Genomic DNA, 19,711 nt, shown 5'->3' with positions numbered 1-19,711 from the left:
GGTAAGGTCCATAGGAAAGTTTTCTAAAATCAAGCCACTTAGGCTTAAAAAAACATGGCCGACCCGTAGGGACAATAAACATTTTTACTGGACCATGCCTTTAAGTTCTTTCTGCGCATTACCAGAGTGTGCTGGATGATTGTGGATATACAGCTTTTTTGTACTTGGATAATCGACTTTTTTTTACGGTTCACATTTTTTTATTGTATACATCATAAACAAGAGACTCGTCAAATGGTACATGACAACATCACATTCTTAACAATTAATGCTATATTACAAATAAACAATAAACAAATAAATAACTAGAATTAATAAGCACACAATAATTCACCAAAATTAGATAGAAAATAAAGGAAGAAGAAAAAGGAGAGAGATAAGGGAAAGAGAGGGGGAAAAAAAAGTGCACAATTAATAACATTGGTTACATAGTTGATACATTATCCATATGTTTCAAGAATTGATCCCCAACTGTCTGTAAACTTGTCAGTCCTTCCAGGCCGCTTGTAAATTTTCTTCTCATATGTGGATAGGGTTAACAATTCATCCACCCGGTCATCAATACAAAAGGAGGCCGTTGACTTCCATGCCCTTAGGATCATTTTCTTTGCCACCATACAAGCCCGGAGTAGCCACACTTTTTTGCCCAAAGGCACGTCCTCCAATGGATATACATCTCCAAGAATCATAATAGATGCACTCATTGTAATAGAGCAGTTTAAAACCAGGCCCAGTCTTTCACGACCGCCTTTCCAAAAGTCGCTTGTTTTCGGGCAGGCCTAGGGTAAATGACTTAAAGAGCCCCTCGCCAGTTTTAATTTCAAACATTTGGTCACTATCAATAAGGTGTCTCTTGAACATACGTTCCGGAGTCCAGTAGGTTCTGAAGAGGAGTTTGGTCTGTTACGCTCTCAAGCTCCAATCCATGCTGACCAGACGGACATTATTACAGCATCTCTGCCAGCAGTCCAGATCAATTATTTCACATAGCTCGTTAATGTCTAGTACGGATCCAAGCCTTCTCTCCCGGCACCTATATTTTTGTTCCATTTGTCAACTGGTAAATAAAAGCAACAAAGTAAAATTAAAAAACAAGGGCAATTACAAAAAAAGGCACTAGAGAAGGTAGGATTTGAATTCAGTTTACACGACTGCTCCTTATACGGTGGCGTGTGAACTCATGCATCACAATGCACCGTATTCGGCCAAACTCTTGCACATGCATGGTCCAGGGTCTCTCTAGTGCCACAAGGCAGAGAGGGTGGCGATGTGTTGTTAGTTACTCTTTAGTCCTATCATCGATGGGATAAAAGAAATCAATCCGAGATCACTCACTAACAACAGATCTTGGATTGGGGCAGCAGGTGCATCCAGTGTGTTGGCCGACTTTTCCAGTTTCGATGATCCTGTACTATAGCTGTCTGACTCCGAAAGTCTCCGCTCCGAAGCAGTGGATTTGTATATCTGTTCCGCCATGTACCAGGTCAAACGTACTGTTTATTGGCTGTCTGCTCAGAATGCCATTACCAAAACACATAGCAACATTCTGTTTGCGTAGACTGGCGTATCGTCACTTTTTTTATAGAAGCAAACAGGATGTCGAAAGACAGAGGCAATCATTTTCAGGCTCTGTGCCCAGCTTAGAAGTAATTCAGACGTCAGTAAAGTGCATCATCAGTGACCTTCCTTGAGACTTCAGCACAGGAAGAGCGGCTTAATATTGACCCATTTAAAGCACATGGCACAAAAGGATTGTCTGTCAGTGCTTGAAAGATACATTGTACTCATTTTATTTATCGCTGAAGGGCACAAAGCAAAGTGACAAAGCAAAAAAGCTGCTGTTTTTTTTATTTTTTTAAACCAAAAGGAACATAGATCTCTGCCAACCAACCGAGCTATGTCGCTGGGTGGCCGAGGAGGGGAAAGTTGCTGCCAGATAGAACGAGTGGTATTAAAAGTTAAAAAGATGAACATGTTGGGCCCGATTCATGCAAAGTCATTTTGTACTGCAGAAATGACTATGCGCTGACTTTGCCCGGCAAAAATACACTTTGCACATTTCCATGAATCGGGGTTTGTGTCGGCAGTGCAGAGTCACTTTTCAGCAGTGCAAAGTCACTGAACGGGCCAATATTCCATGTATCGGACCCGTTAAGTCTCACAGATCAACGAAAGTGGTGATAAAAGTGGAAGTACAGGTAACGTTACTTTCCCGTTCCCCATACTTTTTATTTATTTGTCAGGAGGAGTTGGGGAGCGGAGTGGACTTAGCAAGTCTGCTTCCTTTTCCAGCTCCACCTTATAAATCCGCCTGCATTACTGCCAGAATGTGATTTTCATGCCGGTGGTAACGCAATGCATATCTATGGAATCTTCCTGAATTTTTGCACTTGGTAAAAACAGGTGGATTCCACGGTGTGCAGTAATAAAATTAGCAAAAATGTCACCTGTACAAAAAATAACGGCAAAAATGCTGTGATTTGACCCGTTGAAGGTGTACCCCATTACACCATTTAAGGGGAGCGGGGGTTGTGGGGTTGTCCCCTCTCCCCTTAAATGGTATAATGGGTCCGGAGCTTGCGGGTTGTCCCCTGCATCCTTTACATGGATTGCGGCGGCAAAACCACTGCCTTTTTTGCAGCGATATTTTGTGTCCACAGCCATTTTTGACGCGTTTTTAACGCATCGAACCGATTCCGCATGAAGTCATTGTAAATGCCTCCTGCAATCGCTAATTGAGGCTTTTACACTTTTTCAATCATGTCATGGAAAAGTAAAGTGTAATGGTGATTTTACCTTTGTTCTGTACTTTAACGATGGATGACTGAAAGGACGAACATTGGACAGCGGGCCTCTTTTGGAACCTGTGCGCGCCATTTACGTTTCAAATTAAAATGACCCTCCAATGAGTAATATTCAAAAGGGTAATAAGTGAAGCCTTTGTGATAACAATGTTTCTGAAAGGCTGATGGGGGTGATATTAAATTAGGAGATTGAATTTTCAGGGCTTGGCACCTCTAGGACTTTGGTTGGGCTTGTTTTGGCTCATCCTCTAATCAAATATTGGTCTAGGATACTGTAGAGTCGGCTTTCCTGTGAAGGCAATCCTGCGCCTCGCAGAGCCCTGCAAGTGCAAGTGTGCTGTGGGGTTGGAACGGCACGTGACGGCGGTTGGTGGAGAAGAGGACGGACGGTGGCCACGGGGCTCCTGAATATATCCCTTATACTTAATATCCACATGTATTCTTAAATACCTAACCCAGTTATCCATGCGCCTCCTCATCATTAGAAACTGGTGACGAGGGACCGGTGAACGGGAGCCCCGCCACCACCAGCAGCTGGGAATCAGGGCGCTGATTTCAGCAGCCTCCACACTGCAGTGAGGGCACCCGCAGCGCAAGGGGAGGACCATTTTACCAAATGCTTGGTTCTTTTACTACGCCTCCCAAGAGATCTACTATGAGTTCCACGCCACAGTGTAGCAACCTGCACACGCGCATATTCTCAGCTCAATACAGCTACTAGAGGAAAGGGCGTAGCAGCAGTGCCTCAACAACAATCTTCTTCCTCCCAGTAATTGAATGATCTGGGGCCCAATTGGCAAACAACAGGTCATATTGAATATTTTTATTCTTGGTACATAAATACAGAAATGTAAGGCTAACTGCAAGGTCGAAGGGCAGAGTGCACAAACAGAAAAATTGCACTCACCACAAGAAGTAAAACATTACTTTTAAACCACCACCCAGAGATCAGCTGAACTGTGTCTTTAAGGGTGCAGCAGACATGGCTCTCCACAGTGTCCCACCACTCCTTTCTTTTTACCCGAAGTTGGAGAACCCACTTTGCCATGGAAAAGGTGGATAAAATCCTTGGACCACTTCGCAAATGTAGTGCGTGGTGCAAACTACAGTATGGAGAGGAGAAAATCCCTCCTTTTACACTGTCTATGCTCAGCAGGACAAGAATATTTGGACGATTTCCCAGATCTTACAGCCGAAGAAAGCCAGGACCTTAATGAGTATGAAAAGTCTATCAAGAAAATGGAAAAGCACTATGAAAAAAAGTTAAGTACCATCTTGGAACTCTACAAATTTGGTAAAGGCACTCAAGAGGAAGGGGAGAGTGTAGAACAGTATGTTACAGCACTCATGAAACTTGCGAGAACATGTAAGTTCAACCAACAGTTAGACGAAAGGTTGAGAGACCAATCCATTTTGGAGTGCAGTAGTGGCAAGGTTAGGGAGAAGCTGTGGTCTGAGGATGACCCACCCTGGATCCCGTCCTACAGATTGCAAAAGAACTAGAGCACACGGAGCAATGCGTTAAGGTGCTCGAAAGCTGATTTAGGGAGTCAAACGTCAAATCTAAAATGCCCCAACAGGCGATCACTCCTGTGGCCCCCGCAGATGGTGCCACTGTGGGCAGCAGCACTTCTACTGGCAGCAAGAAGTCCTCGAATGAGAAAGCTTACAGGGGAAGGAGGAGCTACGAAGGCAGGGGAAGGTTTAACTCCCAGGGAAGAGGATAAGGTGACACAAGCAGATGCCTCAGGTGTGATAGAGCATCTCACTGGGCGGAGGACCTGGAATGCAAGTGCTCTGAAGATCATTTGTAGGATCTGCAAGGGCAAAGGACACTTAGCAAGGTGCTGTCAAGTCAGAAAAAGCACCAATTGGATTGGGAATGATCACAGAGAATGAGAGAAGGAAGTGAGTGTCCATCTCTCCTGATGAAATTTAAGTTGAACCAATTTAAGACCAAAGAAATTCTGCATCGTTGGGCCAAAGACAAAGATCTGGACATAAAATGCAGGCTGTGCGATGCTGACGATGAAACATTGAAACATCTAATGATGTCTTGTGAAGCACTGACTGCAACTAGAGTAAAACGTTTGGCCAAAGTCATAGCACAATATGGGACTTTGAGCTTGGAGGAATGATGGCAGGGATGCTCTTTTGACTCAAGTAAAGAAATGACTTTTGCACTAACATTCTACTTGGAAGAAATTGCCCAGCTTCTAGCATAATTTGATAAAAATCCTCGGTCTTTACTAACCTTAAAATTGTTTTTAAACAGTTTCTTTTTTAAGTTACTTGGTGTACATCGAAGCATAATTTATTTATCATTGTTAGTGCAAAAATGTTTTCTTGTTCTTTTTCTTGTCATGTGCAACCAACCAATAAAAATAAATAAATAAATATAATTGAATAAAAGAGTGTCCATTTAGTAAGCGATGATGGCGAGGAAGACACCTGTCCTTGTGAATGGAGTCCCCACACTGATGATGATTGACTCGGGTGCTAAGTCTACGTTGATGCCACAGAAGGTCTGAGAGAACATGCGTCCTGAACCCCTTAATTAAGATAGCATATGCCCAAAGGCATATGGGGGAACCACCAGAGACGTGGTAGGTTGGTTCAACGCAACCGAAACATTTGCTCAAGAGAGCAGCATCGAGTAACTAAAGAAACGACCCCAGTGCAATTCTCGATACTGCATAAGAGTTTCATGCGGTTAACCATCACTCCAGTGCATTCTGTGTTCACAGACATGTACACCTTTGCAACAGTTGTATTTCAAGCTCATCATTTCTTGAAGAAAGTGCAACATAAAACGTAGTTAATACAAAACTGAGATCATATATTTAACCATTGAACAAAGGGCAAGGGCAAAAAATGCAAAAAAAATAATCAAGCAATCTACTGGGGATATTCCTATCACACTCAAAGGTAAAACCCTTTGTGTCCACCAGACCATCCACCCCCAAGCATTGTATCACACCTGAATCACATCCAATCTTATCACAGACAATATCCAAGGTAAGGTGCATGCGCATTAAAGACTGCGAAGAAGATACAATACTGCCCGAAAAACTGCCTGGCCCACACCCCCTTTTTATCCACTGTTTATTTATTTTCCATTTATAAAGCGCTCAATACCAGCGGGTGGTTTCTAAGCGCTAGATCGGGATTGGAACCTGTTTTGTGACGCGTTGCCCCTGAGCTATCCTTCCTCCCCTGTGCGACACTGTTTACATATAATGTAATCAAAACACAACTAATCTAATAGACAATTACAGACACAAACCATCCATTTATAAACTGCCCAAGAGAGCAGCGTCAGCAGAGGGGCAGAAATAAAGCGAAAAAACCAAAGCATTCTTCCAGTTAGTGCTGCAGCAGTCCATCGAACGAGCCAACATCCATGTGGCCAGTAGAGGGGCCTGCCAATAGCAGCGCCACCAGAGGCCAACCCAAATAGCAATCATTAACCTTCAGTACAGTTTGCATTTTATTACTTGGAATCTTGGAGGTGGCGCTGCAGCCCAGCTGCGCAGAACAGGCTTCCAGCGCCGGCGTGCATTCCTGGCAGCCTCGCCCCCTAGGCATTATCTCGCCTGGCAACGTGTGTTATTGAGTGTTCTGGGAAATGGAAACACGCATGACGACCCGCTGCATAACCAGTAATACATGCAAAAGATAATTATAGGAATAGGCAAACACGAGTGTGCAATGTTAAGAAGAGAGAGCATTCATTCAGCAAACTATGTGCTGCCTAGTAGTGTCATGGGCTGGCTGCAACATGATCACTGTATGTTCTTTTAATTCTCAGTCAAGTGTTGGAAATAGTCATGATAACACTTACTGTAATGCTGTAGGGTGTGTACATCAGGACCACAGCATGCGTTGTGGATGAGCGTCAGACTCCCGCATGTAACTCTATGGCTCTAGGGACACCTAATGCCCCAGTATAATGCATAAACGGTAAGATAGCTCAGCGGGTTGAGCACTCGCTGCTGCGATCTGACCGTGATCTGCAGGTCGCAGGTGCGAATCCGGGCAAGGCCAACTCAGCCTTTCATCCTTCCGAGGTCGATAAATGAGTACCAATTTCGGTTGGGTGATATTGTATGTAAATATGTGCTCTGTAAAGAGATTTGGATAAAGGCGCTGTATAAGTAACACATCATTATCATTATAACCCCGATTCATTCTTCTGTACCCCATTCCCTAAGTACCTGAGCAATACGCTCAGACACCCGTTAAGGACAAAAATGACTGCCCCTAGTCAAAAACGCAACTATACGCCCCAAACTCCTTGTGCAACAAAGCACAATGCTCACTTACCTAATATTGCCAAGGGAGTGAAGCTGGCGCTATATGGCACTGGGAGGGTCGAACTAGGAGGGACTGGGAACCGGCCCATTTCCTCCTCATCTCCTTCCTCATCCCTTCCTCATGGTGAGGGATTCAATTGAATCGGGATTCAAACCTGTGCGTTGGCCCTGAGCTATCCTTCCTTCCTCATGGTGAGGAAGGATAGCTCAGGGCCAACGCACAGGTTTGAATCCCGATGCCGCACTTACAAACCTAATCTCTGGTATTAAGCGCGTTATAAAAGAACAATGATCATTATGATCCCACGCTGTACACACATGGGGATATAGCCACTTGGCACGCCTACGCCTTATTCACTAAGAACCCAGGACAGCATGCCACCGAGAAAAGCTACTGCACCGCATGCAGATGTCAATGATCTGCAGGAAGGGTCTGCAACCTTTGGCTCTCCAGACGTTTTGCACTACAACCCCCATGACTGCAGCCTGTATAGGTAATAGTGACGAATCATGGGAGTCGTAGTCCAAAACATCAGGAGAGCCATAGGTTGCAGAGCCCTGATTTACAGTCACTAACACTGCAACGAAAACACGCTGCTTTCTTAACAGTCGACTGCACAGTTCTACAATCTATTGACCCAAATTCCCCACCTCTAAACTGTAGTTTGATGCAAAAGTTAAGGCAATAGACCAGGTCAGTGCCCTCTAAACCACCTGGAGGCGAGGCGACCCCTGCTTCTTCCCAGGAAGCAGTAGTACTTCTGGTGTTTCTGATTGGGACACCTCCCAGATTATGCAAACTGGCACCTGCACATTGCAGAGAGATTGTCATTATAAGCTTGCCGGTAAATACTGCCAGGATACAGGCAAACGGTAATACCGCTAGCGGCGCCTGCTCTGCTTGATTTACCGGCAGATTGCAGGTGCCAATAAAGGCATGAAAATCTCCATTCCATGGAGTGCCATGGGACTCCATGGGGGGATTGCCGGTATTACCAGCACCGGTAATACTGCCTATTTCTTGCCAGAGGGGTGTCTGACTAAGCGGGCCACCTCACAGGCAAGCTTGTAGTTTGACGGTCCGAAAACATGGCGGTAAATGGAATTACTGGCACGTTAATTCTGGACGGGAAAACCTATAATGAGGCCCATTACATTCTTAATGCATCTCCCTAAACCAGCGGATGAATGCTGCTCAAAATAACAAGTAGAGGCAATCGTTGGCTGGAAACATGGACCCGGGTGGAGAATCTCCCAGTCTTGAAAGGCCTTCAGCTGAGGTAGGCAGGGCCTCAGGATCTTACATCTCCCAGACGTCGGGCTGCGGCGAAAGCCATCAGGAAGACGGTCTTAACAGAAAGGAATGGGATTGCTAACTCCTAAAAGGGTTCCAACAGGACCTTCTGGAGGGAAAATCCCACGAAGATCTGGCTACAGAGAAACCCTCCGGTAGTTTCTGAACAATATTTAAATTGGAATTGAAACCACTGCCAGTGATCTCTGAAGGTTTTTATGGGTGATTCCTGAAGGCGAAAAGTAGAAACGGTAAGACCCTCGTGAAAACCTCCATGGTGCAATGCTACTAGAACCATACAGATCTTACAAGCCAGGGCCGGAGGTTGCTATCTATGCAACAGCTTATGAAGGATATACAATGGTGGTTGTAAACCAAGGGTCTGAGGTTGCTATCTAAGCAACAGCTTGGGAAGGAAATGCAAAGGTGGCTCTACACCCACAGTCTGAGGTTGCTCTCTATACAACAGCTTAGGAAGGATATGCAATGGTGGATATACACTCAGGGTCAGAGGTTGCTATTTATTCAACAGCTAAGGAAGGATATGCAATGGTGGTTGTAAACACAAGGTCTGAGGTTGCTATCTAAGCAACAGCTTAAAAAGGATATGCATTGGTGTTTGTACACCCAGGGTCTGTGATTGCTATCTATGCAACAGCTTAGGAAGGATATGCAATGGTGGCTGTACACTCAGGGTCTGAGGTTGCTATCTAAGCAACAGCTTAGGAAGGATATTGTCTGGTGGTTGTAAACCCAGGTTCTGAGGTTGCTATCTAAGAAACGGCTTAGGAAGGATATGCAATGGTGGCTCTACACCCACGGTCTGAGGTTGCTATCTAGGCAACAGCTTAGGAAGGATATGCAATGGTGGCTGTACACTCAGGGTCTGAGGTTGCTATCTATGCAATAGCTTCGGTAGGATATGCAATGGTGGTTGCAAACCCAGGGTCTGAGGTTGCTGACTAAGCAACAGCTTAGCAAGGATATGCAATGGTACTTATATACCCAGGGTCTGAGATTGCTATCTATGAACCAGTTTAGGAATGATATACAATGGTGGTGGTAAACTCAAGGCCTGAGTTTGCCATCAATTCAACAGTTTAGGAAGGATAAGTAATGGTGGCTATACACCCAGGGTGTGAGGTTGCTAACTATGCAACAGCTTAGGAAGGATAAGTAATGGTGGCTCTACACCCAGGGTGTGAGGTTGCTAACTATGCAACAGTTATGAAGGATATGCAATGGTGGTTGTAAACCCAGGATCTGAGGTTGCTATCTAAGCAACAGCTTAGAAAGGAGATGTAATGGTGGTTGTAATCCCAGGGTCTAAAATGGCTATCTATGCAAAACTTTAGGAAGGATATGCAATGGTGGTTCTAAACTCAGGTCCTGAGTTTGCTATCTATGCAACAGCTTAGGAAGGCTATGCAATAGTGGTTGTGAACCCGGGCCTGGGTCTGCTATCTATACAACAATGGTGGTTGTATTATTTACTAGCTGGGAATCTGTGAGAGACACAGGTCAAATTGGATAAGAGACTAGAATAGCCCAATCGTTGAAAGTGTGCCCTTTGAACCTCCAAACCAAAAGCCTCACATATAGTTACGAACTGAATGCAAGCGCTGAGTTCCACTGAGTTCATAGTATTCATTGCAGAGCAGAAGCTAGGAGTCCCAGAAAAGGAAACCATCCCATTGGAACCAGATGGAAAACTACTCCTAGCATCTGAAGAATGTATGCAGGAGAGTGTGAGTCCTTGCATGGCATTCACCCACCGTCCACCTCTATCAGGAACCTGGAAATTAATCTGCAAAGACGTCCACCTCCTGTGTACAGTCCTTCTCATATGTTATCCTGAACAGCACCAATGAGAGCCAGAAATCTTGTGTCAAGGGGAAATTCATGCTTAATGCGCCTGACTTAGTGTTGTCCGGCCCGCTGAAATAAATTGCAGATAAATTCAGAAAGTGAGACCCTCCCCAATATATCATGCTTGCCACCAGGCAAGCCGTTGACCAAGATCCTGTGCCCCCTAGTTGGGCTGGCTTTGATTGCTATGGGGAGTGAGTTCCACTGGAAGTAAGCAGAAAGAGGGGAAGCGAGAGGAGGCACGAGGAGGGGTATGGGATGGTGAGGTTGAGTGAAGAGAAGCACTGGAGGGAACAGCAGGGTGAGTAAACAGAGATCGAATCAGACAGGTACTGAGGAGGAAGACCATTGATAGGCTTGTAGACTAGGAGAATGAACTTGAAAAGGGAGCAGTTGTGAATGAATGGTGAGACAACCAGCATGTTATTGGTAAGTACAAGTGTTGAAGGGGTCTTGGTAGGTGTCAGGAATCGAGGGTGGAAGCTGTGGGATCGATGGACGCTCTAGTCCTCACCCATCATGGCTGCCTCCACTATAAATCTAGGCCCCGCCTCCAGCTCGGCGCATTGTATCTGTGTATTGCCTACACTTCTACCAGCGCTCAGAGTTGCTTGTAACTTTCTTTCCGAGTTTTCCTTCTCGCTCTCGTTTTCGGCGTGAGCTTGTGTTTTCTCCTTCTGTCCGCTCTGTGTTTTTCTCTACGTGGTTTTCGTAACCGACTATCTGAGTTCTGCCTTTCTCTGCTCGCGATCCCTTTCGCGCTCCGCTCCTTGCTTACCTCTCTGTTTACTTTTTCTCCGCTTGCGAAACCCTTCGCACTCTGCTCCTCGCTCTGCCTTCCTGATACCTTTTTCTCCGCTCGCGATCCCTTTCGCGCTCCGCTCCTTGCTTACCTCTCTGTTACTTTTTCTCCGCTTGCGAAACCCTACGCACTCTGCTCCTCGCTCGGCCTTCCAGATACCTTTTTCTCTGCTCGGGATCCCTTTCGCACTCCGCTCCTTGCTTACCTTTCTGTTTACTTTTTCCCCGCTTGAGAAACCCTTCGCACTCTGCTCCTCGCTCTGCCTTCCTGAAACCTTTCTTTGCTCGCGATCCCTTTCGCGTTCCGCTCCTCTCTGAGCCTTCCAGTTAACCAGTTCTCTGCCAGCGAAACCTTTCGCACTCTACTTCTTGTTGATACCTTCCTGTGCCTCATACCGCTTGCGGCTCCAATCAGTTTCGGTGTCTGAGGCATCTGGCACTCCAGACATTCTACAGTGTCCTGACTTTGGAGAAAGCCCTCGCTTTTCGATCCATCATTCCTGAATCTTCATCATTTCAGCCTGGGAGTACCTGCCTTATACCTTGCCCTAGGAACCACTCCTTACCTTGCCTGCAGATCTTCATTCAAGGGTTTTTTCTGCCGTCCGGCTTTTTCCCTTGGGCACCGAGGCTGGCCCGCTGGGAGCCCCCCACGGCAGGTTTCCACTACTGCCAAGGTGGCCTACAGAGGGGCCAGACCTTACTTGCACGATAAGAAGGTTAGAACACCTAAGGATCTTATCTCTACCAAGAAGAAGGAACGTCCCCGAATCCGGACTACGGTAAAGGACTCAGTATCAGAAGATTCAGGTGAGGAGAAGGGGGAGGTGGAGCCGAAGTCTGACAGCTGACAACGCCCAACTACAATCATGGCATCCTTGGAACAATACCAGGAACTCGTAGCGGCTATACAGAACCTGACAGCTGAAGTACAATCCCTAAAGGCTGAAAACATAGTCCTTCGCCAACAATGAGTATTCCGTCGAGATGACCACGGAGACCTACCTACGATGCCTCTCTCATTCGGCAAGTATGATGGTCATCCAGGAGGTCTCAAGGATTTCCTGGACGCCTGTAAAGTATACTTCACATTCAGGCCTCATGCATATGAGACTAGCCGTGCCAAGGTCGGATTCATAATTGCCAATCTCTCTGGAAATGCCTTATCATGGGCAACTCCACTGGTCTCCAATGATGATCCATCCCAGAATGCCTACGATCAGTTTGTGACAGCCTTTAAGGATAGATTTGATAGACCTGAGGTTCTATACTCCTCACTAGAAGCCATTCTTGATGTCCGTCAAGGAAATACAGACGTGCAAACATATATCTCACGCTTCCTCAGACTAGCTGCAGAGGCGGACTGGCCAGACTCGGCTCAACAGACGATCTTCAGAAGAGGACTTCAGGACGAGATCAAGGATGAGCTTGCGAGGATAGCCAGACCACAGTCATTTCGTGACTTGATGACCTTGTCTCTCCAGATCGAGTTCAGGCTGTATGAACGCAGACAAGAAAGGAGATGCCCACGGGGAACCTCACAGACGATAGGCCTGCCCTCCCAGACTCCAGTCCAGAGACCGATATCATCCACCGAAGAGTCTATGCAGATCGGAGCAGCTCGTGGACCTCTGACTCCTGAAGAAAGGAGACGGCGCCGAGAGGCGGGATTGTGCATGTATTGTGGATCCTCTAAACACCTGTTGAGAAACTGTCCAGAAGTTCCTCCTCGGAAGAAGGAAAACTTCCACCCCCGGGCTGCTGCAAGGGAAGTCTCGGGGGACCTGCCAGTTACCCTTGCAACCACTCAAGAACCCTAGAAGAAGGCGAAGACAATAGTTTACTGGTTTCCAAGGTCCATGTGAAGTTATCGGAAGAGACATCAGTAGAGGTACTGGCAATGTTGGATTGTGGTGCCGCGGGTAACTTCATGGACCTTAACTGGGCTAAGGAGAACCTAGTCTCTACCAGACCCAAGTCCAGACCCATACCTGTTGAGGGTGTTGATGGTGTACCTCTTTCTTCGGGTCCTATCCTGTGGGAATCGATTCCATTGCAGATGAGAGAGGGCAATCACCAAGAACTCTTGGTATTCGACCAGATACGTGCAGCACATTTTCCTTTAATTCTGGAAATACCTTGGTTGAGGAGACATAATCCTCTTATCGATTGGTCTGCCAACAAGGTGTGCTTCAACTCCCAATTCTGCAAATCAAACTGTCTGATTACGGCTGCGGCTATGGTGGTGACTGAGGAAGGTCCCGAAGCTCCTGGCTCCTTAATCGTAGCAACAGTTCCGCCCCAATACCATGAATACACCGAAGTCTTTCTGGATACTCTCCCCAAGCAGCTACCCCCACACCGGGCAGAGGACTGCTCTATCGACCTGGTGCCTGATTCTATCGTGCCTTTCGGAAGGATGTATCCCCTGTCCATTCCGGAACGAAAGGCCCTCAGAGAATATCTGGACGCTCATTTAAAGAACGGGCTGATTCAGGAATCCAAATCATCCTGCGGTGCATCATTGTTTTTTATCCCCAAGAAGGATTCGGATGAGTTGCGCCCATGCATAGACTTCAGAGGCCTTAATAAGATCACTATAAGGGATAGGTACCCCATGCCCCTGATACGAGACATCCTGGAGGCGGTTCAAGGGGCTAGGTATTTCACCAAGTTAGATCTAAGAGGGGCCTATCACCTCCTTAGGATCAAGGAGGGGGACGAATGGAAGACCACCTTTCGCACTCCGTTCGGCTTGTACGAGTATAGAGTCATGCCGTTCGGTCTTGTCAATGCCCCAGCAGTTTTCCAGAGGTATATGGACAAGGTGTTTGCTGACATGTTATACCTATCCGTGGTGGTCTACCTAGACGACATCCTCGTCTACTCTAAATCCCTTGATGAACACAGAGCACAGGTCAAGGTGTTGAGAAGACTCCTTACCCATCGGTTGTTGGTCAAACCCGAAAAATGTCAGTTTGAAGCTACTTCTGTGTCCTACCTTGGGTTCATCCTTTTCTCAAGAAGGGATCGAAATGGACGCAAGAAAGGTTAAGGCCATTCACGATTGGAAGGAACCCGGAAACATAAAGGAGCTACAGAGTTTTCTGGGTTTAGCCAATTTTTATCGGCTTTTCATCCCCAACTTCTCACAAACTGTTCTCCCCCTTACCTCTCTACTTAAGAAGGGAGTACGGTTTTCTTTTGAAGGAGAACCTCAGAAGGCTTTCCAACTCCTTAAAGAAAGATTCTCCACGGCTCCCATCCTGATCCAACCTGACCAGACAAGACGGTTCATCATGGAAACTGACGCCTCCATTGGAGCAGTGGGAGCCATACCCCTCCAAGAATCAGAGGACGATCTTGAGCATCCTGTAGCTTATTTTTCCAAGACCTTAACATGTAGCGAAGGGAACTATTCCGTATTGGAAAGAGAGCTACTAGCCATCAAGCTAGCTTGTCAGGAATGGCGTCATCTCCTACAGGGAGCTGCTCATAGCTTTTTGATTCGCACCGATCACAGAAATCTCAGGGTACTCCAGCAAATGGAATGCACCAATGCCCGTCATGCCCGATGGGCCTATTTCTTTCTACAGTATGACTTTGTGATAACTTACATTCCTGGGACGGAGAACAAGAAGGCTGATGCCTTATCGCGAAGTAAGGGGGAGGTGTCAGGATTATATCAAGGGCATGACTTTGTTCTCCCCAAGCTCAGGATTTTGGCCTCCACAACCACTTTTCTCAAGGAGCTTATACCCCTGTATCAGAGTTGCCCAGAGCTCGCGCCTACTATCACCAAGGGGAAGGATGGATTGTATTACCATGAGGAAGCGCTTTATGTTCCCATTAAGAAGCTTCAAAGAATGGTTCTTTCCTGGTGCCATGATTTACCCTTGACAGGTCATCCTGGCATCAGAAAGACATATGACTTATTAAGTAGGGGTTTCTGGTGGCCAACGTTAAGAAAGGACGTGAGTCAATACGTCTCTACTTGCTCTGTTTGTGCTGCAAACAAGTATCAGACTGGTAGGCCAATAGGTTTGTTGCAACAGCCTCCTCTAGCTAATCGCCCTTGGGAACATATTTCCATGGATTACATTGTGGATCTTCCAGTGTCTTCTGGTATGACTGTAATCATGGTCACTTGTGACTCCTACAGCAAGTTGGCACACTTTTCAGCCTTTCAGCAACTGCCTTCGGCTTCAGAGACAGCTACCGTCTTCCTCCGTGACGTAGTCCGCCTGCATGGTTTGCCTAGGACTATAGTCTCTGATCGTGGTTCCCAATTCACCTCAAAATTCTGGGCCACTCTCTGTCAGGTTCTGGGAATCCATAGGGCACTCTCCTCGGGCTATCACCCCCAAAGCAACGGCCAAACAGAAAGACTCAATGCCAGTTTGGAACAGTACCTTAGGTGTTTCTGTAGTCCACAGCAAGAGAGGTGGTTTGAATTTCTCTCCCAGGCCGAGTTTGCTTATAACAATGCAATTCACACCACCATACAGATGAGTCCGTTCTTTTGTACATACGGTTTCAACCCACACCATCTACCCTGGGTTACCACACGATTGACCAAGGTTCCGGCCTTAGATGAGGCTCTCAGAGATCTGCACGAGATACAGGAGACAGCCAAGAAAGCTCATCTAGCCAGCCAGAATGCCCAGAAGAAGTGGGCAGATAGGAGCAGACGCTCAAACCCCGACTGGAAGGTGGGACAATTGGTATGGCTGTCAACCAGATTTCTTCCGAGATGGATTCACAAGGGGAAGTTTTCTTCTAGATTTCTAGGACCCTTTCCCATAGTTCAACAGATCAATCCGGTGGCTTTCAAACTTAAACTCCCGGATTCCCTCAATCCCTCAATCAAAGTTCACCCTGTCTTTCACACTTCTCTTCTCAAGGCGTCCAAGGAAGACCCATTTCAGAGGCCTGTTCATAAGGGACGCCCTAAGGTTGATCCTACCCCGGACGAGTACGAGGTGGCTCGTTTGAATGATTCCCGGTATCGTAAGGGCAGGTTACAGTACCTGGTACATTGGAGGGGCTATCCTAAGGAGGAGAGAACCTGGGAGCCTGACTACCACATACATGCTCCTCATCTTGTGAAAAGGTTCCATTGTTTTCACCCAAGCAAGCCGGGAGGACCCCCAAGGAAGAGGGGGTATACTGTCAGGAATTGAGGGTGGAAGCTGTGGGATCGATGGACGCTCTAGTCCTCACCCATCATGGCTGCCTCCACTATAAATCTAGGCCCCGCCTCCAGCTCGGCACGTTGTATCTGTGTATTGCCTACACTTCTACCAGCGCTCAGAGTTGCTCGTAACTTTCTTTCCGAGTTTTCCTTCTCGCTCTCATTTTCGGCGTGAGCTTGTGTTTTCTCCTTCTGTCCGCTCTGTGTTTTTGTCTACGTGGTTTTCGTAACCGACTATCTGAGTTCTGCCTTTCTCTGCTCGCGATCCCTTTCGTGCTCCGCTCCTTGCTTACCTCTCTGTTTACTTTTTCTCCGCTTGTGAAACCCTTCGCACTCTGCTCCTCGCTCTGCCTTCCTGAAACCTTTCTTTGCTCGCGATCCCTTTCGCGTTCCGCTCCTCTCTTAGCCTTCCAGTTAACCAGTTCTCTGCCAGCGAAACCTTTCGCACTCTACTCCTCGTTGATACCTTCCTGTTCCTCATACCGCTTGCGGCTCCAATCAGTTTCGGTATCTGAGGCATCTGGCACTCCAGACATTCTACAGTGTCCTGACTTTGGAGAAAGCCTTCGCTTTTTGATCCATCATTCCTGAATCTTCATCATTTCAGCCTGGGAGTACCTGCCTTATACCTTGGCCTAGGAACCACTCCTTACCTTGCCTGCAGATCTTCATTCAAGGGTTTTTTCTGCCGTTCCGGCTTTTTCCCTTGGGCACCGAGGCTGGCCCACTGGGAGCCCCCCACGGCAGGTTTCCAATACTGCCAAGGTGGCCTCCGGAGGGGCCAGACCTTACTTGCACGATAAGAAGGTTAGAACACCTAAGGATCTTATCTCTACCAAGAAGAAGGAACGTCCCCGAATCCGGACTACGATAAAGGACTCAGTATCAGAAGATTCAGGTGAGGAGAAGGGGGAGGTGGAGCCGAAGTCTGACAGTAGGTTATAGAGAGTGGAGTTAGCATGGTTGCAGACTGTCTAGAGGAAAGGAGTAGAGAATACGGCATGGGAACAGGTAGTCATGTTTGTTGAGTACAAGGGTAAAGATTCAAGTTTTTATAGAGTGATTAGTATAAAAAGGACACATTTTCCAAATGTTGAGCAAGTTAATACTTAAAGCATAGGCAGTGGTAGGGATTGTTGCAGTTATAGGTCACTATCAAAGAGGGCACCAAGACTGTAAGTCTTCAGCGAGGGAGCAAGAAGGTCATGTGGTAAGGAGATAGGGGAGGATAAGGTTGGCATGGCATTGGAAGCCGAGAGAATGATGACGTCTGCTTTTGAAGAGTTCAGCATAAGGGAGCGACGAACCATCCATTGATGAATTCCAGTGAGACCCTTTCGTAATCCATTCCAAGATGGCTGGGCTGAAGTAGGGAAAGGAGGAATGGATCCCAGATGAAGCCCTCGCCATGGTGAAATGCTGAGACATGCTTCTTGCTGGAGAGTCGAAGCCATAACAAAAAGGACCTGAGGCTCAAGTGCCCTAAACCTGTTAGGGTCAGAAAGATACTAGAACATTCTCTAGCCATCTTGCTCGACACTCAAAGCCAATCTCTTGATGATGATTCGCCACTGCACCAAACTGGACTGAGGATCCCTTAGTTTGATTGCTCCGGTTTCCACAAGAAAGTTATCAGATCCCTTCTGAAATAGGTGCCACTATATTATAGATCCTTGGGTGATCGGACAGTGGATTTCTTTGTTAATCGGAACCTGTGGTTCTTCAATAAGTTTCAATCCAAGCCTATGCCTGCCAATGGCTCCTGACTGGAGAGGGCATGGACCATCCAAATATGGACACAGTAGAACATCCATGTTATGATATGATATGATATGGCATTTGTAACGCGCCTATACACAAGTGTTTCAAGGCGCGACGAGGCGGGGGGGGAACACAGGGAGACAGAGAACGATCCTACTAGGCAAGTTGTCATTCAGACCACGCAAGTGCAAGGGTAGAGGGGACTGGGAAAGTGCAGGGGGAAGGGGAGAGGGGGAAAGTGCTGTACATGGTTAGTAGAATACGAAATAAATAATAGGGCCAGCTGGTGGCAAGTGCAAGGAAAGTGCAGTAAAGGTTAGTAGAATACAAGATAAATAATAGGGCCAGCTGGTGGCAAGTGCAAGGTAAGTGCCGGGAGAAGGGGCTGTGGGATATAGAGATAGTCCCGTGGTGCAGGTAGGCAGTGCAAGGGAAGAGTGGCTGGGTCAAGGACCGAGATCGGTGAGTGGTCCAGTAGCAGATTTGGTGCAGGTTCAGTGGTTTTAGCAGGGGAGAGAGGATACCCAAACCCCCCTTTCACCTCCCATTGAGATGTCTGACCTTTTGTAAACACTCTGAGGGCCAACTTCAGGCAATATTGGAGGACCCTGACTTGGAAATGCACCTTCTCAGTGTAAAATGTCAAAACCGCGCCAACCTCTTATGCACTGCAGAGGTCGAGATGTGGAAGTATGAATCCTGGAAATCTATGGATCACAAAAGACCAACTGGGGCTGATCATTTGGGGATGGGCTGTAGTGTCAGCTATTTCTAGGTTAATAAAAATGTGTCAACCTTTGTCAGTTTGATGATCAACCTTGCCCCCCCAGTGAATTGAATTACGTCAAAAATCATGGGTCACGCCCCCCTTTCTTTATCCTCTGGAGATGCTAAGAAAACAGATCCCTTCCTTATTAGGATCCGTCTCCCATTCCTCAGAACTCTGAACGTGAAGGACGGACAGCAGTGGAGGTAGGTCTTTGTAGTGGTCAACACCACTGCACTACTTAGCGGGTTTCACAGTTGTGCATTGAGACGTTGGTCTAAAATTGAACTCTTTCACTGAGACTTAGGGCCTCATTACGAGTATGGAGGCAGACATGCCCTTAATAAGGGCATGACTGCCTCCATACCGGGTTCCTGATCCGGGTTCCTTCAATGAGAAATTACCGGGCCATTGCAACCTTGGAGGACCCGGTAATTCCTCATTAAAAAAAACCATCCCCATTCCCTTTTGAGCCCCCATAGCGCTCAATGGGAATGGGGAGGGAGCTAATAACGGGCCCATTAATAACAGGCCTGTTATTAGCTCCCTGGTCCCCTTGCGGGAGCCGCTAAGGACGTCTGGTCTGAACGGAATAGGGCATCCCGTAATGAACGGTGCCGGTCCTGTACCGGCACCGTTCATTACGTGAGTGCCAGGGTCATAATGAGGCCCTTAGTCTGCCCCCTACTGGAGGATTCTGGCAACTGAGATCTGAGGTAGATATCGGCAGATATTCAGGTCTGATGATGACCCATGGAAGGATGAGCCGACTCACAGACCCGTTTATCCCTTGGGTTGGAATCTGCTTGTGTTGAATGGAGGAGGAGGTTAGCTCCTCTGTAGTAAATTGCAACGGGGCATCTAGAATGCACCTTCCGAAAAGCCTTAAGGGTAGAGCATGCCCTT

This window comes from Ambystoma mexicanum, chromosome 3q, assembly GCF_040938575.1.
Source record: "Ambystoma mexicanum isolate Mex_15411 chromosome 3q, UKY_AmexF1_1, whole genome shotgun sequence".
Classification (NCBI taxonomy): Eukaryota; Metazoa; Chordata; class Amphibia; order Caudata; family Ambystomatidae; genus Ambystoma; species Ambystoma mexicanum.
Note: the sequence above shows the minus strand (reverse complement) of the source record.